This window comes from Phaenicophaeus curvirostris, chromosome 2 (assembly GCF_032191515.1).
Source record: "Phaenicophaeus curvirostris isolate KB17595 chromosome 2, BPBGC_Pcur_1.0, whole genome shotgun sequence".
Classification (NCBI taxonomy): Eukaryota; Metazoa; Chordata; class Aves; order Cuculiformes; family Cuculidae; genus Phaenicophaeus; species Phaenicophaeus curvirostris.
Window position 1 is genome coordinate 62,074,154 of NC_091393.1, and position 17,239 is coordinate 62,091,392.

The window sequence follows — 17,239 nt, forward strand, 5'->3', positions numbered from 1 at the left end:
GCAGGGACATCCCACTAGATCAGGCTGCCCTGATTTATGCAGATGTTGATTTGTGTTCTCCTTCAACTGAGGTTAAAATGTGTGTTACATTGTTCAGGCAACTTTATTATCATATTCTGAAAGGCTTTACTGCTTAAATGAGTCACTGCTCCTCAAAGATCCATTTCAGAATAAATGGTCAATATGCATTTTTCTTCTTCACTGTGCTTTAAAAAAAAATATTTCCATAGCAGCAGTGCTGTACAAATTCAAAGTTTTAGCAAACAACAAAAAAACCTCTTCTGCTAGTCTACAAAGCAACATTTGAGCAGTGTTCCTCCTCAGGTCCTATCTCAGCTCCCTCAATCTATTTAAAATGAATGAGCTGCCCTGTAAGTTTAAATGCCAAGCCACGATCAGGAAAGAGAAAGTCAAATTCACTGACCAGAGTGAAGGGTAAAGCAACAAAACAAAAAAAGAAAAACCTATTTCAACCAGAGCTGTATACAGAGCATTGCATTCAGATACTCCAGCAAGAATTCAGTGTTTTACTTCTGTGGCAGAATATGAACACTTTTCTTGACATCTGTGCCAACAGTAAACTAACAACTTGTAACATCAATTATGCAGCTTCATCTGCTTTACAGACTGAGCGATTAAATATCTAGATTACTAGCTTTACTCACCACTCGCAAAAAAAAAAAATGCAGTGGGAGTGATGTCAATCACTAACAGACACATACATGAAATCATTCCCTGGCTCTTCTGCTCTGCCCCTGCTTCTCCTCCAGCAACATAGCAGATGCAGATGTATTTACTACCTTGAACCTGATGTACAGTCTCCAACAGCCTTGTTAAGCCTGTGAGGCCAAAGCCAAGATCAAGTACAACACACATTCAGAGCACAAGCCACCCTTGTTTTCTAAAACACAGACATTTGCTTATCTAACGGACATGTGTTCCCAGAGAACATATGAGAATGCTGTACACAATTACACAATACATATCTTCTATATTTTTAAAGACTTGACGTTCAGATGTGATTTACAGGATTGAATTTTAGCCTTTAGGACACAAACCCTGGATGCCACACGCTGAGAACAACAGCAAAGTGTTTGTCACAGCAAGGAACTGAGAAGTGGGACATGCCTAGATACTACCTTGATTTGCCTTCCCTAGGATTAAATTTGGCATCATTTCATCTACAGTCAAGATAAAAATGTGCATGCAGATTTAATTTTTTTAGAACTTACCTAACAACTTCACCTAACCCAAGACATGCTTCCTTCAGTATTTTATTAATTACCAACTGTGATATTAAAAAAAAGTATATTTTTGATCAGTCTGAACATGCATAAGATAGAGAAAACCGAATGATGAGATCTTATCACTGCTTTAGCATGCATACTTTCATTATAAGCATGATGTGTATCCTATAACAGCAACTCTTTCAGCACTTACATCATCAGGAGATGAATTGGACCTAAATTAAGTGTTCGAGTTTATAGGACTAACCAAAGCATGAGTTCCATATTCCATTCTCCACCCCTACCTAAAGAAAAGCATAATTTTCCAAACTTAGCTAAAAAGAAATTAAAATATGTGGTTTTCAGTCCTTTCCCCCTCCCTTTTTTTGCTATATTTACTCACCAGAGTAACCCCACTGAACTCCAGAACTACTTCTGACAAGAGATTTTGCAAGAACAGGGTGGCCTTCTATTAATGAAAACACTAATATTCTTCATAAAGAAAAAAGTCTTTAGATGTCCACAAGCTTCAAATTCCTATTTGGCAAATAAAGTTCTCCCACATGAGAAACTGGTAGATTTGATGAAATTAAGAAGAATTTGAAATCAAAGTTTAATCACATAGAGCTACAAATAATTGTCCCTAAGAACTGGTCGGACTTCAATTACAGTAACATCTAATGGACAACCAGGACTGACATTCTTTATGACTAGAATAGCAGGAAAAATCCATGCTTCCCTCCTCAGATCTCCCTTTGGTTCACTTATAAAGACATTGGGCCAGAAAAGGGACTAACAGCATAAAAAAAATGGGAACAGTTCACTTTCAAAAATGCCGCATTAGGAGCAGGGAAAAGAAATACAAGGGAAAGGATGGAGAGCATACATGGAACACAGCAAAGGCAGAAAACATACAAGGGAGTAGATGGTGTCTGAGGACACACAAGAAATCTGGTCGGAGTAAGTAGTAGTTAAGGATTTTTTTTTTTTCTATAAGGAAAGGTGAGTTAACTTTATTCACAGTTTAGCAGAAGTAATAGTTGCAGATATGCTAACTAGGCCATGAATTGCAAGAAGATTACTTCAACTTGTTTCGAGAGTATAACTGCACTTTTATCTTCTGCATAATGAAACACTGGACTACTTACATGGTGATTTGTAAACTGTTTTTACCTGCCTTCTGAGTACTAGCTAATGGGTTCTACCAGATGTGGAGTTGAGTATTAAAGACATCTATATTCTGTATCTCCTCACTAGCAGGAGATACAGAAGTACAGAGGAAAATTTAAGAGCATTGCCTATAATTTCTTATAATTATCTAATCCCTTACACCTCCAGCTGTTCATAAAAAAATGAATGCACTATTTTCCCATTTGATGCACAGCAAGGAAGAGGTGCAGAGAAATGCTTTTTCTGTCAGCAGCTTACTTCCAGATTCATGACTTCAGTGTTAAACTTAATGTAATCAGTACCTTGTGCCAAAACTCATGCATTCATCTCCTCACATGATTTCACTCAAAGCCTGAGCTAGGTCGCCTTTTCTAGCAGTCTATCTGAATCTAGAACATGGCTGAAATATGTACTTCCAACACAGAAGCCAGCAAAAAATCCTCCTTCCAGGGCAATCCCAATGTCCCCATCTACAATTAAATGCCTTTTTCTGCTTGCCACAGTGTGACTATTACCTATTATTAGGCTGGCTACACTGCCACATTGGTACCATCTGCCCAATCAGGTCTTTATCCAAGTGAAGCCTCCTTTCCTGCACAGAGCTTTTTGGGTCAAGGTGAACACTTACTGGCTTGTTCAGTGGCAGCACCATGCCAGTAAAACTTAAACCTCATAGTTAGTACCTCCCACACACAAAACCACTACAGGGAACATTTTCTTAAAGGAAGGAATACTCCCAGTGACAGCACTGAGAAAAGGTCAGGTCTCTGAAGTGCTAACAGTATTGTAAGAAGCTGGGATAGAAAAATTACTAGGGGCAAAGTCCTCTGTCTCTTTCAGATGTTGCACTAGAAAACATCCAAACATTTGAGAGCATCACCTGTTTGATGATGTGTTTGGTTGCCAAAGGGCTCCTGGAAAGCCTTGAATGCTCAACTGCAAGAGACCCTGCTACTATTGTTGTGGGTTGACTCTGGCTGTACACCAGGTGCCCACCAAAGCTGCTCTATCACTCCCCCTCCTCAGAAGGACAAGGGAGAGAAAATATAATAAAAGGCTTACGGGTTAAGATAAGGACAGTGAGATCACTCACCAGCTACCATCACAGGCAAAACAGACCTAATTTAAGGAAATAAGTTTAATTTATTACCAATCAAGTTGGAGAAGGGTGACAAGAAATACAACCAAATCTTAAAATACCTTCCCCTTACACCTCCCTTGTTCCCAGGTTTCATTTTACTCTCAATTTTCTCTATCTCCTCCCCCAGCCAGCAGCACAGGAGGATTTGGAACAGGGGTTGTATTCAGTTCTTCACACAATCTCTGCCACTTTCCCCTCCTGGGGGGAGGACTTCTCACACTCTTTCTGTGCTCCACTGTGGGGTACTTCCCACAGGACGAAGTCCTCCACAAACTTGTCCAGCATGAGTCCTTCCCATGGGCTGCAGTTGTTCAAGAACTGCTTCAGTGTGGGTCACTTCCATGGGGTGCAGTCCTTGAGGAACAGACTCCTCCAGTATTGGTCCCCCACAGGGTCACAAGTCCTGCCAGCAAACCTGCTCCAACAAGAGCTCCTCTCCCTGTGGGTTCATAGGTCCTGCTGGAAGCCCGCTCCAGCCCAGGCTCTCCATAGGGTCACAGACTCTTAAGGATGCATCCACCTGCTCTGACATGGGGCCCTCCACGACCTGCTGGTGGATATCTGCTCCACCATGAACCTCTATGGGCTTCAGGGAGACAGCCTGCCTCACCACGGTCTTCACCACAGGTTGCAGAGAAATCTCTTCTCCAGCACATGAAACACCTCCCCCCCACTCCTTCACTAACCTTGGTGTCTTGCAGAGTTGTTTCTCTCACATTTTCTCACTCCTCCCCCCAGCTGCAATTACTATTGTGCAGTAACTTTCTCCCCTTTTACAACGTTATGCCAGAGGCACCTCCATCCTCTCCAATAGGCATGGCCTTGGCTAGCCACAGGTCCCTCTTGGAGCTAGTTGGCATTGGCTCTGTCAGACAAAAGGGAAGCTTCAAGCAGCTTCTCGCAGAAACCACCACTGTAGCACCTCTGCTACCAAATCCTTGCCACGCAAGCTGAATACATCTCTTAATCCTCAAAGCAATCATACAACACAATGAAATGTGTGATGAAGTTTCCCCAACGGCTGCCTAAGAAAGAAGAACAAAATGGTAGCAAAGCATTTGCATCTGCATTTTCTACAGATTGCTTCAATCTTCTGAGGAATTAAAAAAAAAATAAATCTAAAACTACCAAAAAACCCAACTTTCAACTTTCTTTGGTTCTTTGTAATGATTCCTCCTACCTCCTGCGGCCAAACAGGATGGACCCCCAGGGAAAGAAAGAACTCTGCCTTGCAGCACATACACACACGGATTTCAAGCAAACTCCCTTATTCTGCGGGATATTTTTACCTACGGAATATGCATGTGATCTGTCCTTTCCAGCATACAGACACAGAGTCCGGAGAAACACAAAGATCAAGGCACACTTAAAGAACACTTGAAAAGAAAGAGTTGGCACAAACTGGAGGAAAACAACTTAGAAGACTCAACGATGGAGAACCTTCAACTAAAGAGCTGGTCACCCCTGTCATAAAGGCAACACTGCTGTCAGTGCACAGTGGCAGAAGGCAATACATCAACAGACTATACACAAACAGAACCTCGACAGCTAGCAGAGACATCTGAGCACAGCCCATTATCTATAAAGTGTAGATCCATCAACAGCCTCTCTAGTTTATTGTAAAATACAGCATTCTGGCAAGGAAGCAGAAAACAAGACTCTAGTCCATTATCAGCCTCAATCTGTCACTACACCACCCCAAGCATGGAAAATAAATACTGTGCATGACTACTTTACTATAATCTGTGCAATCGAACCTGTATTAAATGGATGAAATTATGTAGTGAATGGATAAGCATCAAATGCTAGATGTACATTAGTAAAGTATGGCAGGTTTTAAACTGCACAGGAGCCATGAATCATTCTCAGATGGAGGGAAATCTCAGTTGCCTATGCTTTTAGTTTTATAGCAAAGTTATCAAAAGCTACTCTTCCTGATCCAAATCAAGCAAACAAACAAAGCCCCCATGCCACTTTTTCTCTCTGAGAACAGATGCTGAGATGCTTTGAGCTCATTACTAAAACAAGATGACTGCATTTCCTGAGCAGAAGCTGTCTCAGCTCAGCACCTCAGTATTAACTACTTCAAGTTCAGTACTTGGATATTCACCATCCCTTGTGCAGAACATGGAGAGAAGCACTAAACAGCACCTACACATTGGTAAATGCGCAAGGCGTTGCTTACTCCAGCGGAGGAAATGTCCCCAGTGCTGCTAAGTCAATGTACTATTTAGTTGTCAAGCATATTGCCTTATCATCCTCAAGAAATACAGAGCGAAACAGTAGCAGATAAAATAAGGCATTCAGTATTTAAGTAGCATACATCTGACCCTTGTGAATCTCATAGCTTAATGTTTTCAAATTAAAATTATGTCTGCTGTGTCTCCTGAAATATCAAGTGCTTAACATCAGAGAAGGCTGGCTTAATTCTTAACCTTTGCAATGCTCTGGCTTTCCCATCTGTATTTAATGAGAAGGTCTAGACCAAATATGAAAATTAATACTCTGAGAGCAACAATGTTAATCAGGCTCCTTCAGTTTAAAGGGTGCAACAGATTAGTATTGTCAACCAATCTGGTGCCCCTGCAGAATAGGAATGAAGGCTGGTAGGAGCTGTAAGAAAAAGAACACTAATCCCAATTAATTATATGCAAGTACATGACACATTCTGCATTAATCTGTTCTTAATATAACTGAAAAGTACTGGAAGAATTACCTTGGAAAACAGAAAATCTATGTACCTGGAGTACATCAACCTCCTTCAGCACAGACCTGGTTTAGTTGATGTCCCCAATGGGGCTAGCTGGCTAGCACAGTAGGAGCCCCACTATGTCCCTGCACTGCGATGCTGGTGTGTTGAGGTAGAGTGTTGGGCCTGACCTCATAGTTTGTGCTCCCTGGGGCTTGTGAGCCAGTGCAGAAGACTGAAAGCAGCACCAAGTGGCATCAGCCAAGGCCTGTTTCAGCTGTGCACTCTGCTCAAGTGCCACCTACACTAAACCAGGCAACGACTGATTTCTCCACAAGCTATTTGGATGTCTGCATAGTGTTTGCACTTGTGGGCCTGCACAGCTGGAAAGCCAGAGCTGATTTGCTGCCAGTTTGCTGAACACCCAAAGCTTGTTATTCTCCTTGCCATGTGAGACATTAACCACATGCAGACCTGAACCACCAAACATAGGATTGTCTTACCTGGTACCTCCTGCACCTAATAAGAAATAAAGGCGCTCTTGTGCCAAAGATACTGGCTTTCAGGAGCATCCAGTCAAGTAATCTCTTGTGCAGCAATCTCCTGTGCTAGTTTCTGAGATATTGTCCATTAAACCTTAATTCCTCCTTACAGGAAAAACACCTGTTAAACATGTTCAATAGAAGTTAGCTGTACTGAAAGCTTTCCTGCTGCACAAGCTACAGTAAATTTCATGTTTTCCTCTAATAATCACAGAAAAGACTATGCTTTCCCTAAAATACATTGCATAACTCTTCAAGCAGCAGCTCAGCACAGCAAGGCAGAGATGCCAAGGACACGATCCACACTCTACCCAGTTTCTATTGCAGCAGTGGTACCTTGGCAGGGCAAAGGGGCTTCTGTTTGTTTGCCGCACACAGCCACTTCTGTGAGACACAGAAGAGCTAAATGCAGCAGCTCAAGTCAGGCTGGATCAGGGCTTCTCAGCAGCTGCAGCACAGCTTGAACATTTACTGAAGCCAAAACAGGGGGATTGGAAGGGAAAGGTATTCAATTTGGGGTCAGGAAAACTGATTTGGAGGCAACAGAACAATTCAGGTGGTGCTTTGAGCCAGGCTTTCCCTCCACACTCACTACATCCAGAAATGCTACCCTACCCCTACCCCCCAACCCCCAGTGTACCCTCCTCCTCCTCCAAGAACCAAGGAAATCCTCAGGCCTGTTCCCTCAATGCCATTGCAGTAGGGCACATTGCAAAGCCCAAAGGACACAAGAGAGAGACTGTAAGCTGCAACCTACCCCCTTCCAGCTGCTTAAACTCTTCTGTACTGAACGAAGCAGGAACAGCTTTGCTACATCAATCAGACAACACAGAAAGGAAGCAAAGATCAGTTTGTGGCAGCAACAGAAGACAAGGTAAGGCAATAAGTCTGCATCTCACCAGTGCAGAACTGGCTGTACTGAAACAGAATGAGCCCAAGAAATAAATTTAGGCTTTTGCTAACTTTCCACTGATGGAGCAAACTGTTCTTACACAGGTCACCATTTCTGCCAGTAATTACATTTAGAAGTACAAGCAAATTGTCAAACTAATTATATAGTAAAGTTATCATTCCAGATACAGAACAATATTATTCTGGTGATAGAATGCTCAGGAACTAAAATATTCCATGTAAATTTCAAAATTCACAACAATTGAACTAAAAACTTACGTTACAGAAAAAAAATGAAGGAAGTAGCCTAGGAAACAGCTGTGAGAGCAGAGAAGGCAAGATTGCCTAGAAATGTATAGAAAAATATCAGGAGGCTGAAAGCAATACTTCTCAGGCATAAATTAACAAGGGTAATGTTAATGTGACAGAAGGTTATTACACTGAGTCATAGAGATCCACGTAATAGTTTACCTAAAAACTGTGACACAGACATTTTAGGCGACTGAGGACAAGGATGCTAGTTTACATTCAGGCACCCTTTCATTTAGATCCTGCTAAGACACACTCTGATTAAATGCATCAAAATAAAATGATAACTCTAGATTATAGCATTCATAAAAGAAGACCTATTTTTCAATCAACATTAGAGACAGTAGCAAAATGTCAAGAGAAAGGACTTTCTACATGACACTTAAGTCGAGCATGTTCTATTCACTAACTACCCACTTTCCTTTTAGTGCGTCTACTCACACAGAAGAAACTCTTCCAACCTGTAAGAGATATGTAAGCTTTTCAGCAATTGAAATGATGCTTATAGGAACAGTGGCAAATCAAAAAAAAAAAAAAAACACAAAAAAACCACCACCCCTTCAAAAGGTTCATGCAGAGCCCTTCTGACTTTAGCAGAGTAGCAGAGTAGAAGAAACCTATCCCTCGAGCACAGGGAAGGACCAGGACGTTGGAGGGTTTCATTCTCTACTCACTTTGGAGGTTTGTGCATGCTGGTTTGTTTTCACTCAGTAGGTCATAATCTCACCCACTCAGATCAGGAGTAAATGCAGCACCATCTGAAGTCATAACAACATACTTCAGCTCAACAAATTATTCTTTAAGGAATCTAGCCTACAGTCAGGAAACTAACCAAGCTTATTCAAAGTAAATAGACCAAATCCTGTATTATTACAGAAGCTTTGCAATATCAAGTGTCTTTGATTTCAAAGGGAATTATTTACCTCTCAAAGAGAATATGTGACATTCAAATCCATAAAGACTGCATAAAGTATACACGTGAAATAAATCGGAAACAAAGAATTTCTAACACCAAAATAAATATCCAGTATGACTTCTTCCCCTTCAACTAGTTAGCATTTTTGTCTTTTTAAAGATGACTTCAGCTTGAAGATGAAAAAGCAAAATAGAATTACTAAACACTGCAGGTGTTATGTATCCAATTCTGGAAAAATACCCAAACCCCTGCTAAGAACAGTTTTGGTTGTTTATTTGGTTGATGGGTTTTTTAAAGTTAATTTCTTTGGTGTTTTGAAATTTAAGCACACAGAACAAAAGTAACAGGTTTTGTGGTTTGGGTTTTTGTTTTTTTCTTAAGTGTGTCACATGCTGTATTTTGATTATTTTTTCCAAATGAATACTACAGCAGCTGCTTATTTTTACAGACAAGTATACAAGTTGACTGAAGCACAGTCCTGAATAACTGAACTCAAGAAATAAAATCTGTTATGGATGATGATTGAAAGCTTTTTAGGTCACAGCCCAACCTCCGCATATCAATTGTATGATTCTGGGAAGAATACACCCTCATTGCTGCAGCTGCTATCAGCAAAGGCGAGAGCAGCATGGAGAGCTGGGGGCAGAAGTCCATAGACCAGAGCTACGATCCTGTCACACTGTGAGAGTTAGGGGAAAACCAGGCTATGCAGTACAGCTCTGTAGTATCCTACATAACTCACATTTTATATTTCTTTTAGGAAAAAAACCCAAAACCAAACATGAAAAGCAGCTTGATGGGCAGGTTAGAACCCTGCTGCGCCAAGGACCAAAATATTTATCACTTGCATGGTCCACTAGCAGAGAGAATCACCAGCTGCAACACAGTGACTCTTTCCAAAGTAGGTGCTACTGGTCAATCAAGTGCTTCCCTCAGCAGTACCACTGAACAGAGCTACACACTCAAACCAGAATCCCTTCCTACCAGCAGGACAGGAACACAAAAGGCCAAAACAGGGGTGACCACAGATGAGCCAGCCATGCCACCCAAGCCAGCCACCCTTCTCACAGCACAGCAGTAGCATAACCCAGATAGAAGCAGCCAGGCTAGCACCTACTTTTTCCCCTACCTGAGAAGCAGTAAAGAAATGGGGCTGCTCAAAGACACTTTCTCACCTTCACAGGTCACAATGCGGCAATACAGCAGCTTCAGGAGCCCACACTGATAGCAAACTTCAATATACACTGCACAGGCAACGCTGCTCCCCCAGAGTACTACCTTCATGCACAGAAGCAGCACAAGCTGCAGAAAAAGACCCAGCCGAGGAAGCAGAGCAACTTTCTGAATCCCCAGCCTGCACTAATTTAAAGCTTCTCATTAGTGTAGCAAGGGACACCTGGGTGAGGGACACTTGGATGAGGCCCACCTGCTCCTAGAGTCCAGAGGAAAGGGAAAGTACTTCTGGTGTTAGTGCTGGGAGAACTTTGTGGGCTGGAGTTTTCTAGGAACAGAGATTCCTGTGAAGGTTAGAGCAGTTGTTTCTCTGTAGTATGAGCAGCGTTTGGTGTTCTGTGGTCCTACTAGCTGTGGACCAGCTGCATATCTTTCCCCTGAGCAAGGGCAGAGGGAGTTTGTGGGGAGGAAACACAGAGTTCAGGCACTCACATAGACTCAAATCTGGCCTGTGGGGTGTCACTTTGATACCCACTAGCTCGCTGATATTTTGATTCAGATGAGGGTTAAATTATAGTAATAGTAACTTACAGTGATGTTTTATTGCTAACAATAATTATTGAGAAAAAGAGAGTATAATAGAATAAATCCCAGCTGGTAAAACTATCTGATGTTCTGGGTTACTGATGTCCTGTTTTTTCTTTTATCACCCATTTGCTATTCTGCTATCTATAGAGCGTGAGAAGCTCTAGTACAACTATAGATTAATATATTCATCCCAATATCCTTTTCCAACCTAAATGATTCCAGTTTTTTAGACTGCAAATAAAATTAAGCCTGCAGTTGAATTTGATATTTGGCTTAAGTTTGATGTCTTGTCGTAAATTATGATTTTCAAGTTCTGATTCAAGAACCATTATATTGCTTTTGTATTTCTCAAAAAAAAAAAAACAACAAAAAAAACCAAAGCACAATTTTTGAAGCAAGGCATGAAAAGCAAGAGCCTGCCAAAGTTGCTATATGAGTACTAATCAATAAAATCTTATTTGTATTAGAAAAGAAAAACAGTTGTTCTGCAAGAATAGAAGAATTTATTACCATAAAGGACTTTCAAGGCCACTTCCAATGAAATTTCAAGGCCTTATGCCCAGGAGACCAAATTAACATGACCATCAGCTGCTCAAAGTCCTAACAAAAAGAGACAAAAAAAAAAAATCAGACCAAAATTGTAGCAGTTCCATAGCAGTACTCAGCTGGAGAATGCAGAGCAACGGGCAATGGTGACCAAGGCAAACCGAGGTCTTAGCTTTGACTATGCAAATGAGGCACGATTTTCCTTGCAAAGAGTAGAATTCTGCAAGAGCAGTCATGCTTCTACGTTTCAAAACAAAGCTGCCTTCGTCACATTACAGCCATTCAAACAGACATACGGGATATGTTGCAGGCTCTGAGCTGCTATTACCCACTAGATCTGTAATTATCATTTTGAAGTTTAGGAAGGTTGTATACAACCAAGGTCTTACCAGAAAGAGTAAGAACAAAAGGTTCAAGTTTAGCTGGATCACAAAGGCTCTCAGTCAATCCAAATCAGGAACAGATTGGTAGTAATCTCTCACAGCATATCCATCTATCCTCAATAAGCAGTAAAACAGAATGCAAGGGATAATTCCTCCCTCATTTCCCAACATCATTTAACTCATTAGTACTCATGTTCGTTCTCTCACAGGTCTAATATTTCCCACTTAAGCTTCATTATGCCCATCTGGATTTTCAGAGTTCAATTAACTCCGACATAGAATGATTGCCTTCAGCTGATTTGTTTGAGGCTGAAGATGGGAATTATCTCTAAATGTTCAGCTTACCTGGGCCATCCATATGAATGCCATTTGTAAGGACTTTAGGACTTTGTTAAATTGACAGAAGTCCTGTGCACCTCATCACAGGAACTCGTGCTCAGTCAGCTCCTCCACAGGGAATATTCCCTCGGCCTTCTCCAGCAGCAGGGGGCACCAACCCCTTTTGCATACAGTGTTTTACAACAGTAAGCACCTGCTTTCCACCTTTACAGGCTGTGCACGTTAAGCCAGCAATTTAAAGGACACCACATGAACTTGCTCTCACCTTCATGGCCAGGTGACTGCCAGGCACAGGCTGTCTGATGCTTCCTGTAACAAGTGCACAGTCTCAAGGCCATGGAGCCTATTGATGTGAAGTTTTAAAATAAGATGCACTGGGTTTCTTTCCACCCTTCCAACTAGAAAGCAGTTTTAAATTTTCTGGAGGCAATTATGAAGTTCAGTGAAGGGGAACTGGATTCTAAATTATTTGCCTTGCAGAATGACATCCCTTGTAAGAGTAAAAAATTAAAAGCACACTAAGACAGAAAAATTATGTTCACCTGTAACAAAATAACTGTGAAATAATGAATCTGCAGGTTAGCTGACTTGTACCTCTTACCTCGTCTACAGTGTTTACTCCCAGAACATTTTTTTTTCATGCTTCATTCTTTTGCAAACAAATGCAAACAAAAAGAAGTGCATTACAGGATTTGCCTTTCCTTTTCACCACTGCAGATCTGCTGCTGCCTCTTCAATCTGGAAACACTTTAACCCACGCTTCCTACTCTTCACACCCCGGTAAGTCTCCTTTTTTGTTGTTCTCTGGGTGGAGGAAAACTTCAGTCCAGCTGGAAATGCTGTCTAACAATTCATAAAACATCTGAAAATTCACTGAGAAGTAGAGAAGAGCCATTTCATGACTAATGCAGTCAGAATTAGTGTCTCAGACATTGAGCAAATGGATAGGAATCCTGAGATCCACTCCTAACAGCAAAGGCTGTTGATCTTGTGCAAAGGGAATAAGCAATACAAAGAAGTGATGCAGTACAACCAAGGCTGTTCTGCCAGGTGAGGGGCTTTCATCAGTGAGAAATATTGATCCTCTTGGGCAAAAAAGGGAGTTAAAGGAAGGATCCCTATATTTCAAGTGACTGTGTAGCCCACTAACTAAAACAAAGTGTCACGTTGTAAGGGATTTTTTAGTATTTGTGTTGGTTTATTTATGTATAATTTCCTTATATGAATCTTTTAAAGGTATTTTTACTTTTCAAACTCCTTGGAATCTCATTCTACCACTCGGCATCAACTGTTTTTCTACCTCTCTGCATCAGTAGTATTGCTCTCTCACACATCCTCAGACTTCCTGTAAAAGTTGTCCCAGTGTAAGTCTTTGTTTCACTTTCTTAAGCAGAGTTCAGGCAGCAGAATCACACAATATTACTTTGTGGTAGAAGTGGGATTAGATCCTACCTATGTTGTTCTTGAAACTAGTTTTCAAGAACAAATAAGATCATAGGATCAGACCATATTGTAACTAGAAGGTTGCAAGATGAGGTTAACTGCACAGAAGGTAAGCAGGAATTTCTGTCAAGTAAAGAGGGATCGTTAAATCAATATCAGTCAAGCAAAATTGCCAAGTCATCTCTGTCCAAGCTGAAATCATTGTCAATGTTCTTAGGATGTGGGCTGGTTTTACACCCCACCCCACACCCCCCTTCTTTTTTTTCCTAGTAGCATTAAAATACTGCAAAGAAAATTCATGCTTAGAGATCCTTAAAGGTTTTAAATGTAATGACTTGTCTGAGGACTGTACAAACAGGACTCAAACCTGGAAGTCAGAAGTTTCTTTATCAGGTCATTTAGCATGCTCAGTATCTCCCAGAAATACAGCAAGGAAAATGCAGTTAGTTTTAATGATTTGCTTGACTTCATACAGACACTAACATCACCGCAATCAGAAAACTATTCATATTTTTTTTCTATGTACACAAGTCCATCTCTTGCTTAGATTCCCTCAAATGTTGTAAAATTTTAGTATAAATATTTTCTATCACTACAGAAAAAAATCAGATTTATTAAAAAGCCTTTCTACATTCTACAAGTTTTTAAAACAGGAACAGAGACTCACGTATGCACTAGATGGACCGTTCTGATGTCTGAATCATTGCTTCTAGAAATCCCTTTAGTTAAAGATTCATAACATCTTAGAGACCTTTTCTGATAATTAAATTTTGCCTTAAAAAAGAAGCAAGAAACTTGGGTTCCAATTTCCTCCTGTTGTACCTGATATTCTGTGCCAGCCATTGAAGCAGGGAGCCTTATGTCCTTGCTGAGATGCTTCAAGACTTATACTTTTGCCAAGATAATCATTAGCCCTTCTGGATAGCCTCCTGTATGTGATGGCCTCTTGATGAATACAAGTGACCTCAGGGGTCACCTGTACAGCCTGGACCACCTGGGTTTCAGTTTCAGTCCTCACATTTAATAGTGGGGAAAGATAAGTCAAAGCTCTCTAGTAAACCAGTCTTGTGTAGTGAACAAAGAATTGTAGCTTTGCAGCTGAACAGAACTGATCAAACAAGTGACCTTCAAATGTTTTTGCAGTTCATGCACTTCTATAAACCCAAATCTAGAATTACTTTGACAAATACTTCATGCTAGCAATTAATACCTGCTACATATATAATTTCTAGTCCATAAACCTATAGGAGAAGAAAATATCAGAGGGACCTGAATTACTTTGTAAGTTCTATAAACCCAATTATGAAATTACAGGTCACTTTTTGTTTTCTTCTGTAATTGCATAGATACAATGGAAACTGAAATCCAACCCTTTTCCTTTTCCAAATAAGGGCACAACCAGTTTCTCAGAAATGTTTTTTGTCTCATTTCCCCAGAGCTCCTTGGCAAGTATTCCACTTAATGTTTTAGAGTTTGTTTTTTGATTGAGGATGGCTGTCTGGGATATGGGTGGATGGAAATCAGTCAAAGAATGAGAATTAAATGGAGTTAAATGTTACCTACAACCACTAGAAGTCTGGAACCTACTCTGTGATGGGTATTCTTGTCTTCCTGTCCCTTCTCTCTTTTCTTCCTTTATGATTTCTACTTCGACAACTGACCTATGGCTAATTGCATGTGAATGTTATTTTGCAATGGTTTCCACAACAATTCTGCAATGCTTAATACTCACATATGTGTTCTTAGGCACCTTGTCCAATAAAGTTGATACACTGTGATTATTAAGCATCTCTTATCCTCTGGTTTTAACACAATAATGATGGCTGACCTGTATGTTGTCTAATGTGGAAAAAGATATTTGCTGCAGCTGCTTTAATAGTGAATTTGCACGACTTCAGCTTTAAAATTGATTGTAATATGTAGTTTTCTCTTAGAATTTGCTGTTTTAAAAATCTCTACACTCCTACCTCACATTTAAAATGTAGTGTTTTAAATACTTTGTTTTACTGCCTCTATTAAAAGTATTTCCAAACATGCTTCCACTGCTTAAATGGCTAAAGAAACCATTGGATCAAATGTTCTAGAAATAACTATACACCTATTATTTCTATAGGACACTAATAATAAGTCCTCTAAGTACCCTTGAAACTCCATTCAGCTCAGTAAATTAAGGTTTGGAAAACATTATTTTCTCATATCAGGATATTCTGACTTAAGTAATTACTGGCATCTTTTCCACTCTAGTATCACCAACCTCATTATAAATAAAAATAAAGCCTCACAATAGCCTGTTGAAAGAAAAAAAATGTTATCTTTGTTGAGTAGCATATGAGAAGGTGGCATATAACAATAGCATTATTTTCAGTCTCTTAACAACCTTTCTATATTACTGGAGAGGCAAAGACTTACCTGAATAGTTATGACATCTCTAAAACCAGACAAATGTTGTTTATGACACACTAAATAATTTGCAAAACATTTTTACAAGTTTTGCTGCAATTTGCCTTGAGACATTACTGTGATATGGTTGACTAGAAGTTTCTCACATAAAGCAATTAAACATTTCTGTGACTGCATTATCTTGCAATACAACACAACCAAGTAGCTACAAGTCAAGGAACAGAAAAAAAACCCCAAGCAAACAGCTGCCCTGACTTAGCTGTGTATCTAATTACTAGACCTCTCAGACTGTGCCCGCCAAGTAGCTTTAACAGAGACAATTTTCCTCCTTTAGCTCCTGCTCTGTTTGGTTCCAGCCAGAGAAATCTGTTCCTGATCAAAACATACAAACTCCATCACAGATCACCAGAGAAATCAAGTTTAGGTTTGGCCCAGCTTATTCATTGCACTCATTCTTGTTTCACACAAGAAGGAAATAGCTCTTAAAAAGCTCCTCAGTTCATTAACATTTTTCTCTCTGGATCTAATTGACTGGATTCATCTATGTGAATCTGCTACTTGTTTTCAAACCTCTGACACTCAAAGACCTAGAATAAGAAGTAAAATTCCTACCAGGAATAGCGGCATTTTATCACCCATCCCTCTCAGTTCCAAAGCACTCTCCTGCCTCACAGTGGTTCTCAAGGTGCAGAATTTATTTCAAAGGAAACTTCAAACCTCTTGCAAAGCTCTAGGGAAAATGGGCCACAGAGAATCCTAGAATTATAGAATAGTTTGGGTTGGAATGGACCTTAAAGATCATCCAGTTCCAAGCCCCCTGCCATGGGCAGGGACACCTTGCGCTAGCCCAGGCTGCCCAAGGCCCCATCCAGCCTGGCCTTGAACACCTGCAGGGATGGGGCAGCCACAGCTTCCCTGGGCAACCTGTGCCAGTGCCTCACCACCCTCATAGTGAAGAAATTGCTCCTTATGTTTAGTCTAAATCTGTCCCTTTCCAGTTCCGGTTCACAAGGTTTTCAAAGACAGTGAAAATTCATCTCTGTATAGGCAATGCACACTGTTTCAAAATGCATGCTGACTTGCCTTAACATTATAAATTAGTCCATTTTGAACTCAGATATGTGTCCCTTTATTTTCAGACTCTATTTCTCATTTTATTTGGACACCTGCACTTGTAGGAACAAAACATTTATGACTCGGCTGTCTGTCACAGAAACCAAACTTCTGCCAAAACCCTTAGAATACTGTGCAACAAAATAGAGCAACTAATGCTCCAAATCTAATTTTACCTAATACATGCTGCACTAAATGACATTCTGATTACAGCTGAGTTTACTTCTCTGTGTAAGCTGCAGCAATTCACTTTGTCTTCTGGTTTCTTCCCCTCTTCTTTACAAACCAGAATAAGAAGGTAAGTGTAAATGGGGAAGACGTTCAGTTTAGAAGTCCAAGTAGTCCCTGAATTTCATATCTGAACAGCCAC